Here is a 27,740-nt window from a genome sequence, read left to right as displayed (position 1 = left end):
AAGGGCACATACATAAGGATGCTGTTGAGAAATCCTTCTGTGGCTTAGGGTACCCAAAGTCGAAAAAGGTTAACTTCCTTCGGGATCGATTTCAGCAATTTGAACATGGGCTAAATGTAAAACGATTTCGTGTTCGTGCCTCAATAGGAAAAGTTGAATTTATATTTGACTCCAGATACCTTTCTTACGACTTTAAGTTAATTAATTGGAAAAATATAGTATAGTTTATTGATTATGGTCTTTTTTTTCTTTCAGTCGTTTCACTTGCACTGCTTCATTGGATGGAATGCCCTACTTCTCTTCCGTGTTTTGTCCCTCCACCACTCCAGCCTCTATGCCTCTTCTAGCAGCAGGTTGCTCCGAGTCTCTGGACATTCCTTTCCTTACGCCTTCCTTGGTTGAGTTCCGCATTGGTAATCTCGGCACCAATGTCAGACCTGGTCCCGATGGGCTTCCTAATTTCTTCTTTTTTAACCGTTGAAAACACGTTTCCCTCCCCTGTGTATAGTCTACAACAAAAGTCTAGAAGATTACTATTTTTCCATATCTGGAAAGACGCCCTTTTCATCCCTATCCTCAAGCGCGGAGACCCTTCTTTCGCTGTGAACTACCATCCATCTCTCTTCTCACTTCCTGTTCCAAAATCCTCCAAAGATACCTCAACGATTGGTTGACCGTGCATTTCACTTATTGTCAAATAGCAGCATGGTTTCGTGACACATATATCTACGGCTTCAAACCTTGTGGTCTTTACCAATTTCGTTGCTAAATACTGACTGACTAATTTACTGACTTCTCTAAAGCCTTTGATACCTTTGACCATAATCTTATTCACCTCGTTCCTTCTCTCCTTCGTCTGGTGTCCCCAAAGACTCTATACTTGGCCCCCTACTCTTCCTATTTTTTATTAATAGCCTCGCCTCCATCTTCCATCCTCCAGGCTTCACGCAAACGACCTTAAATTATTTCGATCTGATTCGTCTCCTCCTACTCTTCTTATTTTTTATCAATGGCCTCGCCTCCATCCCCGATGCTTTACGCAGACGACCTTAAATGATTTGTTTCTGTTTCGTCTCCGCTGGACTGTGGCCTCTTGCAGTCCAATTTTGATATGCTGGTCCCTTGGTGTGCAGTTAAAAGGCTAGCACTGATTGTCAGCAAATGCCACTGGATGTGCTATTCGCTTAAACTTGCCCCAACATCCTTTTCCTTTTCTCTTAGTGGGCAACCCCCTTCACTACTGACTTTCTTCCATGACCTGGATGTAATATTCGATTGCAAACTTCGCTTCAATCCCCACTTTGCTGACATAATCAAAGGACCTTCCAAAATGTCTGGTTTTATCCTACGTTTCTATTCTGAATTTACCATAATCTAGTCCTCCTTAACACTCTTCAACTCCTTTGCCAGAAACATGCTTGAATATTGCAATGTATTCTGATCCCCTTTCCGCATCTGTGACTGCTGCGCTCTTAAAGTCGTACAACGCAAATTCACCGGGACTCTCTTTAACAAAAACAACCTTCCACCGGTTGACTATCCGTCACGACTCCGTACGCTCAATCTCCCTGCAGCAACGCCGCATCTTCCTTGACATGTGTACCCTTTTCAAATTTTGTAGTCGCCTTATGGACTGCTCTGCCAACTCTGTTATTATTTTCCGCGTCGCCTCTCATAATACACGTAGTGCAGACATGTTTTAAGTATCCTACGCGGAGCTCGATATTTACTTTCACTCTCTGATCCTGAGGTTATGGCGGTCCTATAACGCCCTACAGCTTGGACCCTTTGAGTCTCCCTCCTTCTTTAGCTTCAAACGTAAGACATTTACTTGCTCCTCCTTCTGAGGACAATATGTAACAAGAAATTCGAAACAAAATCTATTTTTTGGGAAATGGCCGCTCACTGCCACATATGATGCAAAAAACAATGGTTGACGCATTTCTTACATAGATTAGAACCCAAAAAATGAAAAGTTGAAAAGAAAGTCTCAGGTGGGGCGCTATGGGTAACCATTTTTTTGTGTTTCATTGTGCCCCAGGCTTCCCTACTTGATTTCTGGTGAAAAGTCACTCGTCGATATTGGCTTGTGTACTTTTAAAACACGGAGATACTTGCCATTCAAGAGATAGTTATTCGTAGTACAATTTTTTTTCTGATATTTGATAAAGGTTCAGGGGGTTCTACGTCAGTACCTACCGTGTAGGCATGATCCAATGATCCTTTTCGGACATCGAGTGATTTAGAGCTTATCAGCATTCATACCAGAGGATGCGAAGCCTACTTAACATCTGTGTCAAAATTAAGTGGTACCTGAGTGGTACAGCGCGACTCCGCGCTTGAGTTAGCAAAGCACTGCCTGTGATATTGACATACACACAACTACAAAGAAACTCCTACAAAAAAAAACCAACCACAAATAATCGGGCCAAGAGCAAAACCTCCAAGAATTCCTCCGGAGCGTGGCCATCCCGGGTTACATGGTATCAAATAACTTATAGCTTCTGGTGATGCTTCGTGGCAAGAGTCCCTTGTAGGCACGGGTCTGAACGCCATCCTCGAGTATGTGGGGATGTACTCCCCAACGGCTTAGTTGGAATTAGTCCGGTATAGAGAACTGCAACGAAATCTTTCCAACAGAAGATAAAAGCTAGCATGGATGCCCATTTAGTATTTAAGTGGATTCGTTAAAGAGGTTGGACACGATGCGTTGCCATTATAATCCGATCTTACCCATACATACCAGACTTGGTGCCGTTGGCCAACAAGTGTAATAAAATTGACTGACGGATTTGTATAGACGACGACGGATCGGGTCGACTGGGAAGCAACTTACTTCCACTCTGATGGTCCATGGATCCCCCTTTTGGGTTAAACACCTAAGTCATTCAAACTATCTCAATCTTCATACAAAAAAATTCATTTGGGCCTAGTTCAGGGTAGAATCTTATCATCAACGGCGCAACAACCGGTATCCGGTCTAGGCCTTAATAAGGAACTCCAGACACCCCGTTCTGCGCCGAGGTCCACCAATTTGACATCCGTGAAAGCTGTCTGGCATCCTGACCTACGCCATCGGTCCATCTCAGGCAGGGTCTGTCTCGTCTTCTTTTTTTACCATAGATATTGCCCTTATAGACTTTCCGGGCTGGATCATCCTGGCCCATACGGATTAGGTGACCCCCCAACGCAACCTATTGAGCTGCATTTTATCAACAACCAGATGGTTGTGGTATCACTCATAGATTTCGTCCATCATCACGTAGGGGGCCCAAAATCCTTCGGAGGATTCCTCTCTCAAATACGGCCAAGGGTTCGCAATTTTCCCCCACCTTTTCGCCCACCTTAACTTATTGAGCTGGATTTCGTCCACAACCGGACGGACGGTCATGGTATCGCTGAACAAAAATTCTTCGGAGGATTCTTCTATCGAATACGGCCAAGAGTTCTCAATCTTTCTTGATAAGCACCCAGGTATCCGAGGAATACATAAGGGACTGGCAAGATCATAGTCTTGTCCAGTAAGAGCTTTGACCCTATGGTGAGACGTTTCGAGCGAAACAGTTTTTATGAGCTGAAATAGGCTATGTTGGCAGCCAATAACCGTATGTCGGACACCTTCGTTTATGATGTTGCCTAACTCCCCTGCTTATTTTAGAAGAAGGGCTAAGACACATAATTTATAGTATAACGATGTGCTTACATCCCAGGACTAGCCAATGAAGCAGTGTGCAAGCGCACAACAATGATCATTTTTGTGAAATTGTGACCAGTGAGTATTCCCACTATAATCCGGAGCCTTTCTTGGTGAGGTTTAAATATCCTTTGAGCGCTTCGACTGGCATTTCCCTATAAGCAACCTGCACTACTCCATTAATGATAGGTCTGCCTAGTATGGTTCCCTCAGGCGTTTCTCTGTCATAGCCGCTAACCCATTTCCGATTCCACGGAAAGGTTCTGGTTCGTGTAGAAGCGTCCGTACTCCCTTCCGAACCAGTTCACCCGCTGCCCAATACGTTCCAACGCAACATGGACTGGAACCCATAGCCCAAGGAATCACTGATGCGACTTGGCTACAATTCTAACAATCTAGCAAGTGTTATAACGCCATTCAGACACATACACAAATGTATCTGACTAAACTATCTAAAATCTATTCAAGTTATGGTTGACTCTCCTCTTTGAGCTAGTAACCACTAGAGAGCAACACAATCTGACCATTTTATTGCTGAAAGGTAGCCTCATATGTACATGTGTAAGCGATCATACCTGAGTTCAATGAATTGTTCTTGTATCTTTGTTGCTGCAACGTACTCCTATGGTGTGCACACCCTCGCAAAGCGATCAAGTGTGTACGTTTCCTACAGGTGATCCCTATATTGACTCTGCAAATGTATGAGAGGCTTGGATTTGAAGAGTATCTTCATGCCTCTCCGAAGATTGCCGAACATGTTGTTTACCCTCTTGGGAACCTATGGTTGCATTTTCGCTTAGAGATCGGTTTTAGCTGAAATGGTAGCCTAGAGAGATTGCAGATACAACAGAAAATCTAAGAAGCCGAGTTGGCTTGAGTTCTCTAGCGGTTCGAATAGCCGCACTCGATCGGTGGTGGTTCGTTATATTTTGGTTTCTTCAGCATAGCCACGCTTTGCTTTTTCCTGGATGCATCCAATGTTTGGAGTTTTTTCATATATACCGCCTATGGACGTGGATCTTCATACGCGCGTATCTTGTATCTTCAACAAGTGATCGCGGATTGTAACGCACATCTCAGATACATTCAGTTCATAATTCAGTGCGAGAGTGATACCAGTTGCGGATGGTCTTCTCTAGTGTTTCGATGCGTACTAGATAAATTTGAGGTATTTGTTTTGAGTACGCTGAAACCGGTCGTAAATATCGCAAAAAGTTTCCCTTCTTTGGGTTCAACAGGTTGTCGGGGTTTTCGGTGTTGGAAGCTAATTGACAATAGTGTAGAAAGCGGAGTTTTGGTATGACCCGGTGATACTATACCATTTCCGTTTCGTGATTAAAGGTATTCGTGAATCAAGTGCAACAGGCATGGATTAGAAGTGGAACAAATTCTGAAAAATCCAACTAATTTATTTTCCCACTGTTTCCTGTGCAAAATAAGTGCTAGTGAAAGGTTCATAATAAAGTGTTGATTGAATTGATTGTATCTGGAGCCGACTCCGAAATTGAAGAGCAATCGAAAGCATTCCCAAATTATGGTTTGAAGACGTGCAGTGATTATATAAAACCACCTTATCAAGTGATAAATTATATACCACTCTCGCGGTAAGTGAAATTTCAAACTCAAGTGGATAGGGTCGGTACTCCTCCGAAATTTTCAGCAATCCGCATTCGGAATACCATTCATTGTTAGAGATACTTTTGAAGACCATTGTGCCGAAAAAAACCCCGAGGAATTACAATCGCCTATTGTTCCCGTATGAATGAATGGTAAGTACTTGGACTGTGTACACTATCGGCACAATAGACCCAATGCATGTTTGCAGAAGATACTCCGAAACCAAGCACTCTCTTCGGTGGTCAATAGATGCAAGAAGTAATATTTCCCAGAGATGATAATTTTCTTGCATGATTACCTGGTGATTGGTTGCAAACGCGCATCTTTTCCATGAAACGCAAGGTACCATGGCTACAACATAGCCTTGAGTGTCAAAGACTCATCTTTCCTCATCGAAGTAATCATGCTCACATCCGATGTGCACCTGAACATACTTGGCCAGGTATAAATTTCATGTCGCGAGAGTACTGTTATTGCTAATTAAATTCGTGTTAGAATGGAAAAGTAAATGTAATTTCCGCTAAATGAAGAGTCGAACTGTTTTTTGCTTGCATGGGTTACAAGAACGTCCGTGAGCTGCTTTGGAACTCGTAAATCTTTTTAAGTGGATTAAATCTGTGAATTGAAATGAGGAATTAAATTAGGTTGATGAGCACAGATATATAGTACTAAGAGCGTTTTAATGGTACGGAATGCATTGCATACACTCAGACTTGTACGGATGAATGAGGCGACCCGTTTCCCTTTATTGGGCAAGACGTAAAAACTTTCCTGGAAAAGTGGTTTTGTTTTTATTTCTGAGATAATTTCGGCGAAAATTGACGTTTATTTTCATAATTTTATCTGTTTTTACAAAACTAATGATATCCGTTCTATTTTCTTAGGACTAATTAGTACCTTTTAAATGCTAATAAGACCAAAATCTATAACTTTGATTATATAAATTATGTGCACCTACAGTTTACTCCTTGTCCATTTTGCAAAACCTTATTAAAATTGGTTCAATGTCTGTCTGTCTGTCTGTCACACGCACTTTTCTCAGAAACGGCTATACCCATTGACACTAAATTTGGTGAGAAGATGGGAAATGTGAACGCCCAGACATGCAGTGGGTTATATCCTTTTAGGTTGAGATTTAGGGGGGGGGGGGTCCCCATACATGTAAAAGGGGTGTGTAAAAATTTTTTTCACCGAATATAGTCATGATGGCTATCAAATGAAAGGTCTCGATTAGTACTTTTCGAAGCCGGACTTAATTTGACATTTATTAGAAAGGCGGGAAGTGGGAGTGGTGGAAATTGATGATTTTTTTAACGAACCGATTCTTAGAAACCACCCAACCGGAAAATCTGAAGCTCCCTCTATATGGTGCTTAGGCCTCAAAATACTCTCCATATCGATATCTGCTCAAATTAAGTTAATAATAGCATATTACCATATTTTTGGGAAAATTGAGTTAAACCCCCTTAAGTTTATCCTAGAGTTATAAAAGTTGGTGATAGTATAAAATATAATATGAAGCATATTATCCCTAAGTTTGATCGAAATCATACTATTAGTAACAAAGTTGTAGAAGCTTAAAGTTGTCCTTGCCGTGTAAATTTACAACCCGAAGTACTAAATCTGACATGCTTCATACATATACATAACGAGCTACCTACAAATGGGATAGTTCTACACTCAAATATACTCACCGGAGAAGCAAACAAAACCTTTCATGCCTGAAGCGCCCAGCTTCCGGTTTCCCGACTTGTTCTAATCTAATTTCTAGCAAAAGGGTGAGCTTTTGAGTTACATATATAACAATCTGGGAAATGAACTTCAGTAAACTGTAAAAAATACTTTTTCTAATATAAAAATACTCGCGAAATTACATAATCAATCTGATGTTATTAAAGTTATCCTACTCCGGTCCGGGTCCGGGAAATCATCCCTCCATTCCCTTGGCTTGACGGATATGGCCGAATGGGATTGAAAGGCAGCTTATCAAAAGTCCAAACCTAAGATGAGTTTATGTTGCTCCACGCCAATGTTCTTCCTGACAAACCAGAGCAGAGAATTTAACAAAACAAAGTTTTAGGGATATCGAATTGGTGGACCTCGTCGCAAAACCGGGATGTCTGGAGTTCCTTATTAAGGCAGGCCTAGACCGGATACCGGTTGTTGTCCCGTTGATGATGATGATGATGAAAGTTGATTGTTGAATTTTAAGGGGAGGGCGCTTTATTTTCATCACGGTCTGGGATTTTTTCTCCACCATCCTGCTTGGGACCTTTTGAAAAAGGATTCGATTTGCGAATCTTTTAAAATTAGGGGTGGCATGACTAATACTATCTTCTTTTTCTTCAGCCTTTGTCCCGTTTACAAGCGGGGTCGGCTCGTTGTGATCGGTTTCGCCATTTGGCTCTATCGAATGCCTGATCTGGGTGCGATCTCGAGGCTTTTAAATCCCCATCCAGCGTATCAAGCCACCGTTGTTTCGGTTTGCTTTTTGGTCGTTTACCATTGACTTCGATGTTCAGACCAATCTTGGTAAGTGAATTCTCGTTGGCATGAATTGCGTGACCATACCATCGAAGTAGCAACATCTTCGTCTCCATTACCGCAAGAAACCGTTCATTGCCTTTAATAGTCGGCCAACAATCAGAACCATAGAGAGCGACAGGATGGTCCACATTGCGCAAAATTTTAGATTTGAGACGTTCGTTGATACGTCGATCACAAAGAGCACCAGTTGTGGACGACACTTCATTCAGGATAACCGAGACACGAAGCCTTTTTTGATACACCCGCCACACTTCGAACTTTACTTTTCGGATCGTGGTAGAGCAACTGAGTTCAGCGCAGAAGTTCTTCTGGCAGTAAGAGTTTTCTCTAGATCTTGAAATGCAATGTAAAGAGGGGGATGCTTTTCACGGTATTTATCCATGAGAACCCACACAGCGTGTATTGCATCAGTACTTCCGCAGTTTTAGACAAATCCGGCTTGACTCAAAAATCTTTACGGTATGGGAAAGTAACTGGATCGGACGGTAATTCTATTGGATTACCTTTCTTTTTCCATATTGGAACTGTAGTATTTTCTTGTCAGTCAGATGGTGTTCTACCTTCCTGAATAACCCGATTAAAGAATTCACTGAGGTACAGTGTTGGGTCCAAGCTCTTCGCTTTCCAGAGCTCAGATGCGATATCGTCAGGTCCTGTTGCTTTCCTCGATTTCATTTGTTTTATTGCTTCCTCGACTTCAGTAGCGCTGATAGGTGCAACTGCTCCCCAAATGCCGGCAATGATGTTGGAAGTGGAGGATGAACAAATTCTTCTTCTTATTCTCGCCATCTATCCGTTGCAGCTTGACGGTTGGTAAGCAAATTACTGTTCTTGTCATTAATGCAACAGAAGTGTTCGGTATCCTGTGTACGTTCGCTACGGCTTTTAGCAAGTCGATACAGGCATCTCTCGCCATTCCGAGTGTTCAGTTTATCGTAAAGATTTTTGTAATGGTTCGCATGGGTGACAGCGGCTGCTTTCTTTGCTTCCCGGTTGGCATTCTTATAAATTTGCCAATTGGCCGGTGTTTTATCGTCGAGAAATTTGTGGTAGAGGCGTTTCTTTCCACGGACCTTCATTTCAACATCATCATTTCAAAGCCAAGTATCTCGGTTGATGTACCGCTTACCCGGCTTGGTAACCCCGAGGGTTGCAGAGGCCGCTTTGCGGATCGTGTCTTTCATTTGGTTCCACGATTCTTCCACATTCATAACGGTCGGCAATCTTATGAGTGAGATCGTTTCTTCTTTCTTCTCATCAAATCGCCACCATTTAATGCGTCGCAGGCCAGTGCGTTCCTCACGCTGCTTTATCGGTGCTTAATTCACAGGACGGCAATCAACGGCTGATGTTGAGGTGCGATGGTCTCATAGGGAACGACTTTGCAATCAGTGACAGTAGAAAAATGTTAGTGTCTTATGAGAATATAGTCGATTTGCGTTTTACTGTTCCCACTATAAAATGTAGGAAGATAAGAAAATCATTTGATGGACCATGTATTCATAAGTACAAGGTTATGGGTGTTCGCAAAATCGATTATACGCTCGCCACCCTGATTGCCTACTCCGAACCCCTTTCCCCCATGGGACCTGTTACCTGTTGCCTTTTCACCCACATGACCATTAAGGTCGCCGGCAATGATAATATAGTCGTCAGCAGGCACGTGACAAGTCTTTTAATCGAGAAGTTGCCAGAAGGCATCTTTCTCTCAGGTCGACCTGTCTGTGGTGCGTACGCAGTGAAGAAGTGAATAGTGCGAGCAGCTGATATAATGGTGAGCTTCATCAGCCGATCATCAAATCGTTCGACTTCTTTAATGGCATCACGGAAACCCTTTGAGATGGCAATGCCAACACCATATTGAGTGTGTGGGCTTCCAAAATAGAGGATTTTATAGCCATTTATACCTCGTTCGCGTTCAATGTCGCAACTTTTGGCAACCGACCATCGGGATTCTTGCAGAGCGCAGATATCAATGCGCCTTTTCCGAAGGGCTCTTGAGAGTTCCTCCTTCTTTCCAGTTAGGTTACCAACATTTAGCGTGCAGATGCGTATTTGTTTTGTTCGTTTTGTTCGGACTAACTTGCTTACGTCCTGACTCCGTCCATGCGTCAAGAACCCTTGCCCATTTCTCGACAGGACCGGGGCCCGTCCTGCTGCATCGACTGAGGTGGAGGCTTGTGACTCAATCCGATCATCATATTTGTATTAACATTGTATGCATTTTCTTGGTCGGCCTGTCGCGGGACCTGTCACCAAGAGAGATCAGGTAGGATTTAGCATAGTGGAATAACTCCAACTATACTCTATTTATTTCTTTCTCTGATCTCAGCATTTTATTTTTGTTTTACTGAGGATAGTACAAAGTACGTTTCTTCAATCCCTCCTTCTTAACCTGGGCTTGGGACCAGTATACTATGTTAATAGTAAACTGTAAATAATACATTTTCTAATATAAAAGTACTCGTGAAATTACATAATCAGTCTGATGTTATTAAAGTTATCGTACTTCGGTCGCCCTCCAAAATGCCTGGCTCGGGAAATAACCCCTTCCATCCCCTTATCTTGACGGATATGACCGGATATGGTGTTGAAAGGTAGCTTATCAAAAGTCTAAAATATACGATAACGTAAATATGAGCAATTACGCGGAGTTTTCAACCTATATACTGACTATCCAGGTTTTTTGGGTTGTGTTTTGTGTAGATCGTAAAGCAACAACATTGAAAAGTTTGGTGAAAATCCTATTATTATTGATAAAATCATATTACCTCAAAATTGTATCTTTTGCATAAATTGACTGCAACCTAAGATGAGTTGATGCCAATGTTCTCCCTGGAATAGGTACATGAAAAGTGACTGCCACTATTACTCGGAAGCTCCAAGTTTTCATCAATTCGTATCTGCGTCGTGCCTTCGGGGTATCCTGGCCTGACACAACAACAAATGGTGTACTTGCTGGAGATGCTGACCAAACGCAATAGGAATGCAGTGAAGAGGTCACACATTGAGAAGTGGCGGCAATTCCATAGTAGGTTATGTTTGGAAAACTTTCAGAATGCTTTTCAGCATATAGTATTACTGTTAGACTCCGTGAGTTGGGAATTGGTAAGGCGACCACATAACCCAGAAGTAAAGCTAGTTTAGAGTACTTTCAAATAGTGGTATGCGTGGACTGAAAAGATTTTTTTGGCCACTTATAAGAAGATGTATGATTTCTTAGTTTATGTGACGAAAAGTCTATGAAAAAGCGGTATCGTTGCCGTTTTGTTAACGATAGAATGTGGCTAGACAGTCTGCGGGCTGTGATGTGCTCCCAATGAGTCCTTCGGAGCAGGGGTGCAAATCGATATGTATCATATTTATCTGTTGGTTGAACGCGGACATGTTCACAAGTTCGAAGACGCGGAACGGCGCGGTCCCGTATTTTGTTTACCACTCAGAAGGCTGACGAGAGGGGGGGGGGTGAAAAGGGGGGATTCCCTCGGTCCCGGAGTTTTCCGGGGGGGCCGAAGCAGAATTTTTAATGAAAACAAGGTTTAATAGGACAACCCGAATAATACTCACCCCCCATTTGGATAATTTTCATCCCGAGGCCCGTTTTCCTCATAATTTCCACCCTGGGACCGGATTCTCTCTCTATAGCCCTGCCACTTGGGTTAACTATTCACATTTTGAAACGATCTCTAGCCATTAATATAAATAACCTTGAACTACGTTAAGTACGGATCTTTCTCGAACAGCCTGACTTGCTCAGTGCTCTTTAACAGGACCCTAAACTCGAGCTAAGAGAGCAATGAGAACAACACTAGATTTATAAACTAGGTAGGGCGCCCAGAACAGAAAATATGACAATGGAAGTACTCCTCAGAAAGACAGTGGTTAACCCGATGAAATTCAACATTGAATCCAAATTGGGAATAAAGTATTTTACTCGGTCCTACCAATAATGAGGTTCAAACCTGGGAACCTCCTAAAATTGGGAGTAGTATGACTTTCACTACCAGCCGGCGAAGAAATCTAGAAAGCGATGGGAGAATTTAATTTACCAGTAAACAAATCGCTGTTCAGACTTTCCATCTGGAGAATGCACTTGCTGGACTGAGAAAGAATATGAAGAAACGTATCCTAGAGACCAAGGCTTAGATCGTATCTAAGCTGTTTTTATGCTAGCCTGTCTAATCTGTTCGTTTAAAATCCCGAAAAGAGAGAGGGAGAACAGTGAGTTTGTTTCTGTTTATGAGCTTTGCTTTTTTTCCTAACCTTGGCTAATGAGAGTCCATCGATCTTGTTGGGAGGCCTATTTGAAATTGGCTTTCAACCTGGATTCAAATCTCTGTAGAAAAGAAAGATAATAAAACTAGTGGAGGTAAGGTAATTAGCACTGGCACAGCACAGTACAATACTGCCCTGCCTGTGAATGAGTGCTAGGAAACTAGGATGATTCAATTTTATTCTGGCACCAGCTATGGATTTGTGATGTTGTAATTATTGAACTGCTGCTGGTCTACGAAATTACTGAAGGCTTGCCTAGTAACAATCAGGAAATCTACCTACCCCGTCTGCCAGATTTCGTCGGATTTGCTACCGCAGGCTGTTGAATGGGGGCTTGACTGATTTTTGGCTCAGGAGTGATCATTGCCACGAAGGTTTCCTGTTGTTGGTCCGGGGTCGAGATCTTTTCCATATCGTCGCCAAACGCGTAAGCATATCTAACTCAATCGATGAATGCTGGAACGTCCGGAAACTCCAACTTTAAAAAAACTCATCCGTTTTGCTGATCACCCGATATGGACCCTTTTACGGATGTTGGAGTATTTTCTTCGGACCGTTGTTACTGATGAAGACATGGCTTGTTGCCACCAGATCCTAGAGTATGATGGCTCTTTTGCTATGGTGCTGATTTTCATAGACAGTACCTAACTTGTAGAAACGCTGTTTTAACTCGCTTGCGAAGTTAGACGTATATACTTGGATTGTTAGTTGAAGAATTTGTCTGAGAGATCCTCTGTTCAGCGTATTGCTGCTTTGGGTTGATGGTGAAAACGCTCGACCATACCAGTAACTGCATGGTGATACACTTTAGTTCTGATGTGGGTTGTGCTGGTTAGGCAGTTGCGTTCTTCAAACAACCTTGATTCAAACTGTCTTGCCTGATCTGAGTTGACTCGAAGTGGTATGCCGAATATGTAGATCCATACGTCGAAAAAGACTCTAACTACTGCGATGGTTTTTTAATCGGGGATTGGTGGTCTCCTGGTAAGGTGAGAAGCAGTCTACGATGCTTGGAGTTACCATCGCGGCAAGACATAATGATAAGATCCAGATGCACGTACTCGGATTTAAATGATCTTCACTGCGGTAGGTACATGATCCTTTTGATCCCTGACAGTTATTGCAATCACGCGTCCAATTCGTACAATCGGTTTTGACAGATGGCCAAATATCCCTCTGTCTTATCAATTTAATGGTGGCGTTTGTTTGAGTTTGGGATTGATGATGTAAGTTGCTTAAAACACTTTCTCAAAATAGATAAGTAATGTAAGGTCGGATGCTATAGTACTAACAGACACATTACACCACACTTTTTAACTTTGATAGGCAAGGAAGGGTCCTCTTGCTGAAAGAAAATGCATTTGCTCGGATTCACCACCACTCCACCCCTGAGGTGGGGATGAGGCAGGAACCTTTTCGACGGAGGAAGAAGAAGAACCTCTAAGTGGTGGTGGGCACGCTATATTCATATCGACTTGCTGACCGTGAATGCAGTAGGCGAATGTTTTGAGACCTAGTAGGGCGATCAAACCCGAATTTGCAAGGGACTAAATTAAAGTGCCATGAAACCTTACCAGAGTTATCTGGTACCATGGAAACTGGGTTGGCCCTTTGAGAGAAAATGTCTCAGGAGAATTTCGGGAGGATGTGTTCTCGGCTCGGGCATTTGCGGTTGTCCTTCTTGTGACAGTTCCATGGTAGTTTTTTCCTTCTGGACTCAAGCAGGGGCCCTATGCCTAAGTTGCCGCCGAGGTGTTAGGTAGGCCTTGCATCCACTAGTTTGAATGCTGAGCCTGCATTCAGCATGAACCAGTACCGTTGTGCCAGTCACGGCCGGGTTCTTATTGTGGTTTTTAAGTCAATTCGTGCCTGGACTCAACCGTGGGGTTATGCCTACGGTCATTACTGGAAATACATTTTTCACTTAGAACGCAAAATCTTGCTGATGCCGTGAAGCGGGTACTGGTCAACGTAAGTCCGGCTGTTATAGCATATTTCCATTAACATTTGAGTATATTGGCTTAGTCATACTAAAAAGTATATCTTGATATAGAAAACCTGATATAAAGTTTTGTTTCTGATTATCTATCTAGAAGCTGTGATCCTAAAAGTATTTACAGAATCAAATTATATTATATGAAGATTCGATGGCCCAGGTTTTAATTTTATATTTATTAAATATTCTTATTTACATGTCACTATATCCTTTACGGAATGGAATGCTTTTTTGCACGAATCGTCATTGTTGGTAATTCTAAAACAAGGCGGGTGAGAGACGAGAGGGTAAGGATGGGAAAGCGATTAGGGAGCGAAGATGGAGGAACATATTGGGTGTTGAGTGGTGGCCTATGCAGGGACTACTTTTTCATCCCTCTCAAAAGAGAAGGTTTTCCCAGCGTTTACGATCAGGACTCATCGATGTTTGGTGTTTTGGAGGTTTTGTAAAGGATGGTTGGAAATATATTTCAGGCCATTGTCAGTGTTAAATACGCTGGTACATTAGCGGAGGATCTGCCTTTCCATGAGACCTTTAGGAGTTGTAGCTCGGACAACTTGCCTTTGAGGGATTGGTTTGTAAGCCACCAACTGGCGTTCCTGAAATCCGATGTTGTTAACGGCTGTGGGCGAATAGTTGGATTTAAGAGTTGGATATAAAGTATGATGGTATGGTAGTCCCTAATGCCAGGTACGGTTTTGAAGAAAGGAGCGGTGTTTTGATTCGGAATTGCGTTAATGCTGCTGGTTAACAGGAAATGGTCGAGTTTTGAGTGGTAATTCCTTGCATGTGGCTCTGTGCACATGCTCGATTTCATTATGAGAAGGACCAAGAAGAAATTCTTATTCACTTGCTGTATCCGTCACTGACTTCATCAGTCTCATTGGCGTTCTTTGGCAGGCTGCTACCCGGTATATGAAGCTGTCTTCGAAATCAATGTTGAGGTCCCCTAGGTTGATGCTCGAATGAGCTGGCGTCTTACTTTTTGATTGCATCATTATTTTCGTTTTGTCCTCTTTGATGCGCAGTCCAACTTCTTTTGCAGTAGTGTCAAGAGTATGTAGAAGTTCTTCTGCGCCGGTCAATTTTCGGGTCATAATGTTGATGTCATATGCATACGCTAATAATTGTGTCGACTTAATGAGTAGCATACCACTGGTGCTGTATCCAATGCTCAGATAGCGTATTCGCCCTGCTTCAAACCAGTATGTGTTTCAAAAAGATCAGTCAACCTGTTCTGGATCCTGACCTGTGAGATGGTCATAGTCATCTTTGTTAGCCGTACTGGTTTAGCTGGTACACCAAATTGCAGCATTATGTTGTACAGTACTCCACGGTCTATACTGTCGTATGCCTGCTTGAAGTAGATAAAGATTTGTTACACGTCAACGTTATATTCCCAGAATTTTTGTACGATAAGTTGAACGGTAAGAAGCTGGTCGGTTGTGGAGCAACTCGGTCTGAAATCGCCTTGGTACACGCCAATGAGTCGTTTGGCGCATGATCTTATTTTATTCTCTAGAATGCTCGTCAGTATTTTATATGACGAACAGACTAGTGAAATTTCATTGTAGTTTTCACAATGCAACCTATCTATTTTGTGGATGGGACAAATGGTGCTCCTGCGTCATTTGTCTGGGATCTCCTCGTGTTGCCCCCCTTCGCAGCAATAGTTGGCGTATCACATTTAGTAGACCCGTTCCACCGCATTTTAATAGCTCGGCTGGAATCTCGTTCGCACCCAGTGCTATGTTTAATTTGTGTGACCGCATGGCGAAATTAACTTCTTCCGCTGTCGGAGGATGTGTAGTGGCGCCAGGATCGTCACCGATTTGGGCTATTTGTAAGGAGACACCAGGTGTCGGATTCAGAAGCTCTTCAAAATAGGACGCCCAACGGTTGTTGATGCTGTCGGCATCCCTAATGATGTTTCCATTATTGCCCTTGCACAGGTTAATCCTGGGCTGATAACCGTTCTTAGTTGTATTCACTAGTCTATATGCTTCTCGGGGGTTTCTATTAGTTAAGTTTTCATTATTGTTCAGCCATTGGTCGTCAACATATTTCCGTTTCTTAAGTCTAATTATTCTATTCGAAATTCGCCGTAGTTCATCATATTTTCCTTTTTTGGCTCTGGTTGCACGTTGGATATATTTTCTGTAGGGTTCGTTCTTTGCACCTTGATAATACCTTTAAGTTCTCCCCAGAAACCGTGTACATCTGTGTTGCTGCCGTCGTCTAGCATAGGTGAATTTCCTTCAGGGCGGTTGTACATGCTTCCGCCGTAGCATCGCTCACAAGTTGATCAACCGCCAAGATTTTCATAGGGCCAAATTCCCGATTGGTGCACTGAGGAGATTCTGCACCGATATGTTGTCTTCATCAAGTGATGATCTGAATCGCAGTTTGTTCCTCGATAGGACCGTACATCCAATACACTGGGCGCCTATCTCTTACCAATGAGGACGTGGTCAATTTGGTTGACGGTATATGCGTTTGGTGATTGCCAGGTCTGTTTGTGAAGCGCATGGAGGCTGTGTCCTCCAGTGGTTCCCCGATGCCAGCTTTCGTTTTTGATTTCCGCATTAAAATCCCCCAATAGTATTTTGACAATGTTTGTTGGGAGTGAGTCAAACAGTGTCTCCAGGAGTGCATAAAACTCGTCCTGTATCACTGTATCTGTTGTGAATCGTACACAATCTTTCGTTGATAGGTTTGAAGACGATGGCGTGCAAATTGATCTGTTTCATCACCAACCGGCGCAACAACCGGTATGCGGTCTAGGCCTGCCTTAATAAGGAACTTCAGACATCCCGGTTTTGTGCCGAGGTGCACCAATCCGATATCCCTAAAAGCTATCTGGCGTCCTGATCTACGCCATCGCTCCATCTTAGGCAGGGTCTGCCTCGTCCTCTTTTTCTACCATAGATATTGTCCTTATAGACTTTCCGGGCTGGATCATCCTCATCCAAAGGGATTAAGTGACCCTCCCACCGTAACCGTAGCCCACCGTCATAGTATCACTCATAGATTTCGTCGTTATGTAGGCTACGGAATCGCCCATCCTCATGTAGGGGGCCAAAAATTCTTCGGAGGATTCTTCTCTTGAACGCAGCCAAGAGTTCGCAATTGTTCTTGCTAAGAACCCCAGTTTCCGAGGAATACATAAGGACTGGCAAGATCATTGTCTTGTACATGTATGAAACAGATAAGGCCTCTTTGCCAGTCGTCAGGCATTGATTTGCTATCCTATACCTTGAGCACAAGTTGATGAGCCACTTGGTGTAACTGGTCGCCTCCATTTTAACTAATTCGGGTGTAATTCCATCGGCTCCTGGCAACTTATGATTTTTAAGCCGATGAATTGTATGGACTGTTTCTTCTATACTTGATGGTGGCAGTATTTGTCCGTCGTCTTCAGTTGGCGGGACCTCCAACTCGCCGATGTTCTGGTTGTTCAGTAGTTCATTAAAGTACTCAACCCATCGCTCCAATATGCCCATTCTGTCGGAAATCAGATTTCCCTCTTCGTCTCGGCAGGATGAGCATCAAGGCTTCATCTTGCTGACTTGTTGGTAAAGCTTCGCGCCTGGTGCGGTTGTTCCCTGTACTTTTCGAGTTCACAGACTTGTTGGTTCTTCCAGGCTTCCTTTTTTCGTCTGTGAAGTCGCTTCTCCGCTCGACGTAGTTCGTGACAAATCTCCACGCGTGCCCGCGTTCTTTAAGAATGAAACATTACTCGGTATGCGGCATTCTTCTGTTCCGTTTATTTATCTCTTAATTAAGATAAATTTGTTACAAATATAAATAAAGAAAAAAGACATGATTTATTTGATTTTTTTATTAAATAAATCAAACAAATCTGTCAGAAACAAAAAAATCATGATTTTTATCATGTCATTAGTACTCCTAGTGATTATTTATTGAGGACATCTTTTTATTTTGCTCTTACTTACAAATTTATATTTCTTGGGATTGTCAATGGTTTCAATATCCTCAGAAAATTCGCGAGTGTATCTTTTATCCTAAATAAACGGAATAAACCGAGAACCAGCAAAGATAACCAAATTTTAACTTCATCGAAATTTCTTAGACAGGGAAAATCTGCAAAGCTGAATCTAAAACCTGTACTGAGTCTCTGGACCTGTTTATAACTCGCTTTTCTTCCTTTTACATAACCTCAGAAATAATTTAGTCAAACATAAGACAAGGGCTAACTTTATCACTAAAACCAAGCGTCATTCTAGTTAATTTTATGTATCAATTTTAGTGAATTTTTTTTGTGGAATTTGTCTATTAAAGATTTTAAAAATAGCTAGGAGTATTTAGATTCTATATATTATCCCATTTACATATTGAATTATTAACAACCAATCATAGCACGCACTTTTTCTTCTGGAGCCATATCTTAAGGAATCAGATATTCCGTGGAATTTAAATAATTGAAAAAAAATTTCGGCAAATTCGCTATAGATATGCATCGTATCTATTTCTATTTTAGTTACTTTTTTCTGTTTTTTAGACTATTGACGAATTCGAATCGTTGATGTCACTGAATATAGTTAAGTCTAACTTTTTTTTAAGATTAAAATTTATCTGATTTCTCCATATTTAATTGAAATAATTTTTAGTGGCATTAAATGCCTTTCAGATAAACTGTCGATGCATTTATTGAATTTCGTTTAAAATGGTTTGTTTTGATATTTAAAAAGAAAGAAATGTTCTATATTTACTGGTTTTGCGCCACAGAATATCTTGTTTTTATTCATTTATTAAAACTTTTCTGAAATTCACAACTGAGGCAATCCAGTCCAGTGTCAGCTACTGGAATTCTTATAAAAAGTGAATGTAAAAAATTCAGCGTCATAACAAAGATATTCATAGTAACGGAACGGAAATTGCAAAAAGATATTTCCAAAAAAAATTGAAATATATTCACATAATGGACGTTGTTGCCGTTGAATTGAAATTCCTACAATAAAGATTGAACTACAATACCAATAATCTGTCCTTGGGTAAATTATTTTCGGAACAATTATCTTTTCAACCCTTTTATAATCAACGGAATTTCTCATTTGATGCTGATAATGATCGGATGCTGATCATTACACTATCTCTGGGCGCTTGATCGCCGTCTAACCTACATAGGGAGTAAGTTATTTTAATTTATCTGAAATATATTTGCATTAATTTGCAATATCCTCCCGTATTTCGTAATAATTATGGTCTTGTGCTGCAAGATCATTGGAAGCAGAGATATGCCTGAAGAGTTTCATGCCTGTGACTCTACTTAGTTATGGAAGATATTTTATCGAAGAAGATCGTATTAAAGATTTCTCTCATGCTCAGCCAGATAACTGGACATTTGCAACAGAGTGTTGAGTAGGCACTCTGGTTGTAATGGACGGTCGTATAGTACAATTATTAGTATCTTACTACAGGCAACCTCTGGTTTACATTGAACGCTATTGGGAATCTCAGATACGGTCGGGTCCGTTTGTGAGTTGACCGTATTCCCTCCGCATATCGCAATTAATTTGATAGAAACCACATGACCGATCCATGAATAATGGCCAATGGGTAGCCAGCTAGCTTCACAATCGAGATGAAAATATGGATGCCTGCATAATTTTAAGCTTCTACCGTAGAATATTGTATACGCGGTTTGTGACAAGAAATTCCCAGCACGTATGATCAATCGTGAAATGGTTAATGAATAACGCAGAATGGATTTTTTCGCACTTGAATAAATATATCTGATCCGTGGGGAATTGAATTGGAACGCAGATAATTAACGATGCTGTATGGCACGTGGTTGATTCTTTATATGCTTGCCAAATTGAATAAATTAGAATCAATTTATTTAATTACTTAAATATGAATGAACTTTATGGTGGTGCAGATTGCAGATAGTTGTTGAAAGCTTTTATATGATTTCTGCCGGTTCAGTCTCAATGACATAAGTTGAAAACGTGATTCAATACAGCATTTAATCCGTTGAGATTTTATGATCTTTATCTGAAATCTGAAATGCTTGTACATTGAGAATATGTTTTTTTTACAAATACATCTCGACCTTGTACCTTTTACCAGATGTAAATATAAAGCCTTGTGAATGTCTGAATTCCATTCAAGAATACTTGATACTCAGAAAGAATATGATATATTGAGTTGCTGTGAAGTCCTGAACTGTGGTTATTCAATTTTTAAGGTTTTATTGACAAAAAACTTTATTAAAGTCGGTTTATTGTCTGTCTGTCTGTCACACGCACTTCCCTCAGAAATGGTTACAATTATTGACGCGAATATGATTGGAAGTTTGGAACTGTGAACCCAAATGGATGTCGTGGACTACATTGCTGCATGCATATTCCGGAGTAGGTATTAGTTTTGACGTTGGTTGGAAAAGGGACGAATGCTGGGGTCCGAAAGGGGTCAATTATTTTATAGGCCCGTTCTCAGAAACTACCCAAACGAAAAAACTGAACAAAAAATTACAGTGGTCAGTGCACATGATATCTAGGCCTCAAAATACTCTCACTTACAATATCTGTTAAAATAAAGTTAATAATAGCATATATTATTTCATTATTAAAACTTATTGTGAATCCCCATCAAATTCATCCCAGGCTCGTCATATAGGTTATATAGGTTTTAAAATGAAGCAGCGCATTGGAAAGTTTGGCGGAAATCCTACTACTACTAACAATCAAAGTTGCCTCTATCGCATCAAACTACTTCTTTGTAAAATATGAAATGTCAGTGCCACATAGAATTCAATATCTTTTATATTTACCGTATATACTCTATGAGCTATATATATGGGTTTTGCAAATCTGATTCAGAATTTTCTAAATCAAATTCTGAATTTTCTAAACAGTTTGAGATTTTTGTAAAGTGACTCCAGACTTTTTAAGTCAGTTTCAGAATTTTTCATTTCAAATTCAGACTTTTCTATTTCAAAATCACAATTTTTCATTTCAAATTCAGAATTTTTTCAATGTTCTACTATCAGGTTTTATACCAGCATTTTATCACTGGATAAGGATGGAGATTCTCTGAACAGCCCATAAGATTTTTCATAATTTTCATTTTCTGTAAGTAGATAAACAAGTAATAATTTATGTTATTGATGCAAACAGTTGCATCTGCTTAAAAAAATGTGAAAATTATTGCCAGTGACTTTCCTCTTTCATAGAATCTCGTCCTTTGGCAGTTCTGGTGGCTTTCGACTTCTCGCTTATTCCGGGTAAGGGTTTGAAACTAATTAGCAACCCCACAATTTAAACTTCTTAATACTAGGTCTTCTTAGTACTAGTCCTCACGATTGTCAGTGGATATTAATGAAGTTCTACATGAAACGACGGAATGAACTTCATATCTAGAAGTCCTTAAAAACTGGAAAGATAGAAGAGTTCACATTTTTTCCCAGACCACAAAAACAAACAATGCCGGAAAATTGATGGGCAGCTCAAATTTCTCTCACTACATAAACTCTATCCTTATCCAGTCATAAAATGTTGGTATAAAACCTTATATTGAAAAAATTCTGAATTTGAAATGGAAAATTTTGATTTTGAAATGGAAAAGTCTAAATTTGAAATGGAAAATTCTGAAACTGACTTGGAAAAGTTGGAAGTCAGTTTGGAAAAATCTGAAATGGTTTGTAAAATTGGAAATCTGATTTGAAAAATTCCGAATCAGACTTGCAAAACCTATAAATTGGACCATCACATACCCAGTATTCTTACATAAATCAACAAAACCTTTCATACTCGAAGCGCCGAGTTCCGACTTACTTATTATATTAACAATCATTCTTTATCCTTACAAGATGTCTTCTCGTTCTCGTTTCTCTCTCGGAAATGTCTTTCTTTACCATGATTTCAAAATGACTGACAGCGGAAAATCTACTAAAGCTGCAGGATTTGAATGATACCGTTTACTGGGGAAATCGTATAAAAAACCGCGTATTTAACCCCCTTGAGAGCAAAGGACCCCCTTTGTATTTTGACTGGAACCTTGAAGAAGTGATGGCAATGTCGCTCCCACTTTCTACAGAAAAGGAAAGTGAAGGAGACACCAGCAACCAGACCCTGACAATAAATATAATAACCGGTAACCGTGAATTCCCGACCTATCGTCGTCTTCACTTCTTTTAAAGTGTATAAATCACGGTTTTGCAGCGTGCAGAATGGAATAATTTAAGTTATCACCAATACCGTTGACTTCGAGATAGTGCAGTAAACGTGAATTTTACAGCTCTCAAATCTTGGCAGGTTATTATATCGAATCTGTGAACTTCATTTTCCATTGCCTTTTCAGGAGTTTCCCGAATAGGGCATGATCCTTTAGGTGGTCCTTCAAATCCCCAAGAAGCAGCCTAAAACACGGAATTATTTTCGAAAGGTTCAAACATTTCGGCTCATCTCATAGAATTGAAAGTGCTTCATTTGCAATAATTGTGGATTACCCCGCTCTAAAACCATGCGTTTTTGACAACATGTCTTGTGGAGCACGAATCGTAATAATCCGAATTCGTTCAACGAGACTTTGGCTTCTCAAAGTGTGCAACTGTGCTTAACAGTGTAGCCTCAATGTCTTCTCAGGAGTCTCAGTCTAAATTGATTTCACCTGGAAAGCCTTCCTGCATTAAGGTTGTTTTAACTGGTTCTATATCTCCGATTCAGCGGTCCCTATACGACGAGTTGCTGCCCACCTAGTCTCCGATCGCGCCTTTAATGGGGAAATATCCACAGGCGCCTCACTTTTTGACATCGTTCCCGTTGCCAATGAACCTCCACTTTCTTCCGCTGCTCTATACTCTGGCACTTCATCCACTTGTGCTAGTGACCTCGGGTTAAAAGTTGCCTCCGCATCTAAACAGCTATTTATCTCCAGGCTAGCGTTCGCAATTTCCACAGACGATGTGCTGGAGTGCATGAGGTGTAAACTTGGTTTACTCTTTCCTCTATCCTTTGTCAGACTGACAAAAGACAGCAACACTGACCGAGTGAAAGCGTCTTTCAATGTCACTTATCCTCATGAAATTGACGTCATCGGAAATTCTCCTTTCTGCTCTGAAGGTGTTTTCATCAAGCCATACAAGCGCACCAATTCGCAGGTAAATTTCCGGATAACTCGCTTGCCTCGCCGAGCAATGTAACTGGGTCCGTGTTTACTGTCCATCTGTTCTATCAAAATGTTAGGGTTTAAGAACCAAGCTAGGTCTTCGTGGGCTCAGCAGCACCATCCCATCTGTATCTCCGAAAGCTGGCTTGACGATGCCATATTAAATTCTCAGCTCCACGAAGGGTACTCCACTTTCACCTGTGACAGGGACCGGGATGCATTTCGTAAGTCCACCGGCGAAGGGGTCCTAATTGCAATAAGAGATACACCCCGCGCCCCAATCTTCTTCTCCTCTTCCGGCTCTCCTTGTGGCTGTGTTGTTCTTTGTGTCTCCCCGCTCAACTGCTTGTTGTTTACTCTATCTTGTATAAACGTCCCCCGTTCCTGGCCTTCTCATCTGTACAAAGAATTATTTGAAAGTTTGTCTGAATGCCTTACCGTCAAATTCCCTTGTCTCCCTTTCTACCTTTGGGGAGATTTTAACCTCCCAATGCTTCACTGGCCTAATCATTCTAGTCTCTCAATTTCCCGTCCCCTCAGCAACGACGCATCTTGCTTGATATGTGTACCCTTTTCAAACTCTGCAATTGCCTGATGGTTTGCTCTGCCAACTCTGATATTAATTTCTCTTATAATGTACGTGTAGTGTGGACATTTTTGAAATACCCTTCCTTTGTTTTTATAATAATAATGGTCGGCGTTTGAGCGTTAGCTCTAATATAGTTGTCTATGACAGTCTCCACCGTTTTAAATGCAAAGGATGTAAGCAGATAAAGATTTAGGGTGAAAAAGATCCTTTTTGACCGCTTTCGGAAGAAAGTACACTTTTGCCCGCCACCATGCCCTAAATATATACTCCGACGCTATGCTGCCCTTTCCCACCCCTATAAGAGACCTTAAGCCCTCTCTAGAGTAGTTCTGAGAAGATGCTACTACTACTACCGCCCAGCTTCCGAGCATACCTCTTTTGCTAGTTTCCAGTTCTCGTTTTTGTTCATTGTTGGGGTGTCAGGCAAAATGTTGCCACCTGCGGCCGTGGCGTAGGACCCGGGAAATGTGTTCTGAGATGCAGATATACTCTGTCCCCCTCATTCTCGGTAACTGTCCCATCTCCCTTCTTTAGGCTGACAGATTGCCCCGTCTTTGACTGTGGCTTTGTATAGCCTGGTTGCTTCTGTGGTTTGGTTGATCCCTTCATAGACTTCTCTGAAACTGTTCCGTTTTGCTTCGCCTCACTACACGCAGTCAGTGCGTTTCTGTACCTCTGCCAGTCTTCGGTTTGTTTTGCCGGGTTGGAGAGTTTTCGGACCTCTGTTCTCATTCTGGTTAGGTTTCTGCTGTAGGGTACATCCCTTGATGACTTAACTATCTTAACCGGACAGCTCGCCCCATATTTGTTAATGATGACTTATTTGAGGTCCTCCAGTGTACCAGTTCGTTCCCGGTTTTACTAGCCCTTTATAGGTAAGTCATGTTGTTACTCAGGTGTGTAGAGGAGTTCCCATTCGTTTTTTTCGCTATTATTTATTTATTTATTTATTTACTTATTAAACGGACAATAAACAGAAAAAATTCCAATTGCATATTGCCTTCAGAAGGAGGAAAAAGTAAAGATCGTAGTTTACACTTAAAATTAAAGCGTGAAAAGGAGTCCACGGGACCAAGCAGTAGTACATTATAACTCCGGCATAGTTTCGGGATCGGGGAATGGAAATATACTTTGAGCTCTGCAAAGGGCACCGTTCCGCCAATTGTATGACGCGTTACGAAAGAGCAGGAGCAGGAGCAGTCCACTAGGCTGGTAGAGAGTTTGAAAAGCGTGGAAAGATCGAGGAAGATTCTACGTTGTTACAAATAAAGGAGACAAAAGGTACGAAGGCGGGCGGGATGGTCAACACGGGGAGGTTCATCTTGGAGAAGAGTGTGCCGGAGAATTTACGCTGTATCTTCTCTAGGGCAAGACAATCACAATTACGGCAGGGGGGCCAAATCACGGAGCAATACTCAAGGATACATTTCACGTGGGGGTTAAAAAGCATTATGGAGGGTTGGACCGAGGTGAAATCAGCACAGGAACAGTATGAAACCCGACATTTTGGAAGTACGGTTGGTGTTATTGAAGTAGTGGCTGTCAAAACTGAGTTTGAGGGGTGGGAGAGGTTTTAGGCGAGTAACACATCGAGTGGCATTTGCTGACATTAAGAGCCAACTTATTAACTGTGAACCAATGGACAAAAGAATCCAGATTTGCCCGCAGAGAAGCGCAATCTATTGGGAACGAAACAGAGGAAAACAGCTTGAGGTAATCGGCGTATAACAAGCAAGGACAAATGCAGACAGAAGGGAGGTCATTAATAAAGAATAAAAATAGAAGAGGTCCTAGAATGGATCCTTGTGGCACATCAGAGGCGGGCGAAAAAGGAGTAGAAGTGCAATCATCCAAGGAAACGCTACAGGATCGGAAGGAGGGGTAGGAGGCAAGCCATGTAAGAAGTGATGGAGGAATGTTGAGAGAGGCGAATTTGGACAATAGTATCTCGTGGTTAACAGAATTAAAGGCATTAGAAAAGTGCGTGTAAATGAGGTGGACTTCTTGCCGAGAGTTGAGGGATTTGGTCACAAGGTTGGTGAAGTTCAGAAGATTGGTAGTAGTCGATCGATGTTTTATGAAGCTCTGCTGAAGTCCGTGGTCAACCAGTCGTTGACGTGCCTCTCGAAGATCTTGGAGCAGGATAAGAGGAGCGAAATAGGGCGGTAATTCTCAAGCAAGAGTATGGTCATCGCCTTTGTGTATGGGAAATATACGGGCTTTTTTCCTTTATTTCGGAGTGGCCTTCAATGTTGAATCTCTAATTCCCTCTAATTCCTGATCAGTCCGTTCATGAGAGTATTTCCTAGAGTTCTATTGCTAAGAATAAAATCAAGAAGATACCGACCTCTTCTGTGAATTTTGGTACTTCCCCCAAACTTTGTGATGAGCGTTGGCATTGTAGCCGAGGAGAAGTGGTAGCGGCTTCCTCTTACAGAACTTCACCTGTCTAGCGACTAGCTCCGATGGGACCGAATGTCGTCTCCTAGAATGTATCCCGATGCCACGATTGCCTCTCGAATTCTCCCCCAGCTTCTAGTGAGACTTGGACAGCCCGAAGGCCTCTCATAATATCCTGGATTGCGGGAAGTGTTTTTCGACTCTCCAGTCTAGATTCGTAGTGTTTTGTCAGTAGTAGGGTCACCTTGTAAAGGGGGTGGCTATCACCACTCACAAACGATTTTGGTAGGCGAGAGGTTTGCCTCCTGGAGAGCCACGTATCACCCTCGAAGACAAATAAGTTGGCTCTTAGCCACATATCACCCTCAGAGAGAGACAGGTTGGTTCCCAGGGAGTTATATTTCTCACTGTGATCACTTCGTGGACATAGGGATAAAGTTCGGTGTTTTCCTGGTTTTATGTTCCATCGTGGTTGCCAGTCCTAAATTTCGGCCTGAGATCTATACTATCTTTTGGCCACGGGGAATGCAGTTGCATCTTATAGGAGGACTGCTGATCTGGTTTTACTTTTGGTATTGAATTTTGGCTTTGCAGGGAGAGTGATTATTTATTTTAGCTTTGGTCACCTATTGAGTACTTCAGAGTATCTTAGTAGTTTCGAATTGAAAGGCTTTGCTCAAAAGTAAGATAAGAATATTCGGAAATGACGTTAAAGTGTTCAGGATATCATTGAATTGCGATGAATATTTTTTATCTATGGTAGTTAGAGAGACTCATTTGAAACTAAAGCTTGCACCCTTAAATCCCAAAAACTGGGAAAGCTTCAATATAACGGAATCAAATATTGAGGAATGTATTCTAAATAGTTTGAGAATATTTTAAAGATATTTTTGAATATCTTTTCTAGCATATACAGTACATCAGTAAGAAAAGAAGTTGAAACTCTCTCAGAATTGATGACTTAGCAAACCTTGCGTAATTATTTACCTGACAATGACTAGTAGCTCAAGCTCGTTTCAATTGTCTTCGAAATTCTTGATTGAATTGATTTCAGTTCGATGGAATGCGGTTTTTATATCAAGCAGATATCCACGGAACAAAAGCAATCTAAACTTGTCGACAGTTCTTGCAGTAATTAATAGAACGTTTCTCACTTTTATTTCTTTTATGACTGATCTGATATAGGTATTTCTTGAAACTAACCTCAGGCGAAGTAATTTTATAATACGGATTCAAAGTAGAATATCTAATGTCGATCATATTACGTCCTTCATAATACCCAAGATACAAGATACTCGAATCTCATGACAACCAGGCGGCAAGTCATCTGAGATTAATTTTTCATTAACATTCATCGATCATGACAGATTGGAATGCTTGACTCTAACCCAAGTCGATCGTAACAGATTAGATCACCCCATCATGCTCCGTTAATTTTTATGATTTACTTCTTGGTGCTACGATTCTGCATACGTGCTCTGGACTCCTGG

General features: G+C 41.4%; 1 protein-coding gene across 1 annotated transcript in view; it reads left to right on the top strand.

Annotated features, from left to right (window-relative positions):
• Positions 1–4,650: 4,650 nt before the first annotated feature.
• The window catches only part of LOC119656982, a 260,103-nt gene continuing 237,013 nt past the window's right edge, over positions 4,651–27,740 (top strand). The window contains exon 1 of the mRNA XM_038063716.1: positions 4,651–5,463. The gene's annotated coding sequence lies outside the window, so the exon portion shown is untranslated. The remainder of the gene's footprint in view (positions 5,464–27,740) is intronic.

This window comes from Hermetia illucens, chromosome 5 (genome assembly GCF_905115235.1).
Source record: "Hermetia illucens chromosome 5, iHerIll2.2.curated.20191125, whole genome shotgun sequence".
NCBI classification, from domain to species: Eukaryota; Metazoa; Arthropoda; class Insecta; order Diptera; family Stratiomyidae; genus Hermetia; species Hermetia illucens.
Note: the sequence above shows the minus strand (reverse complement) of the source record. Positions and strands in the feature narration are given on the sequence as shown.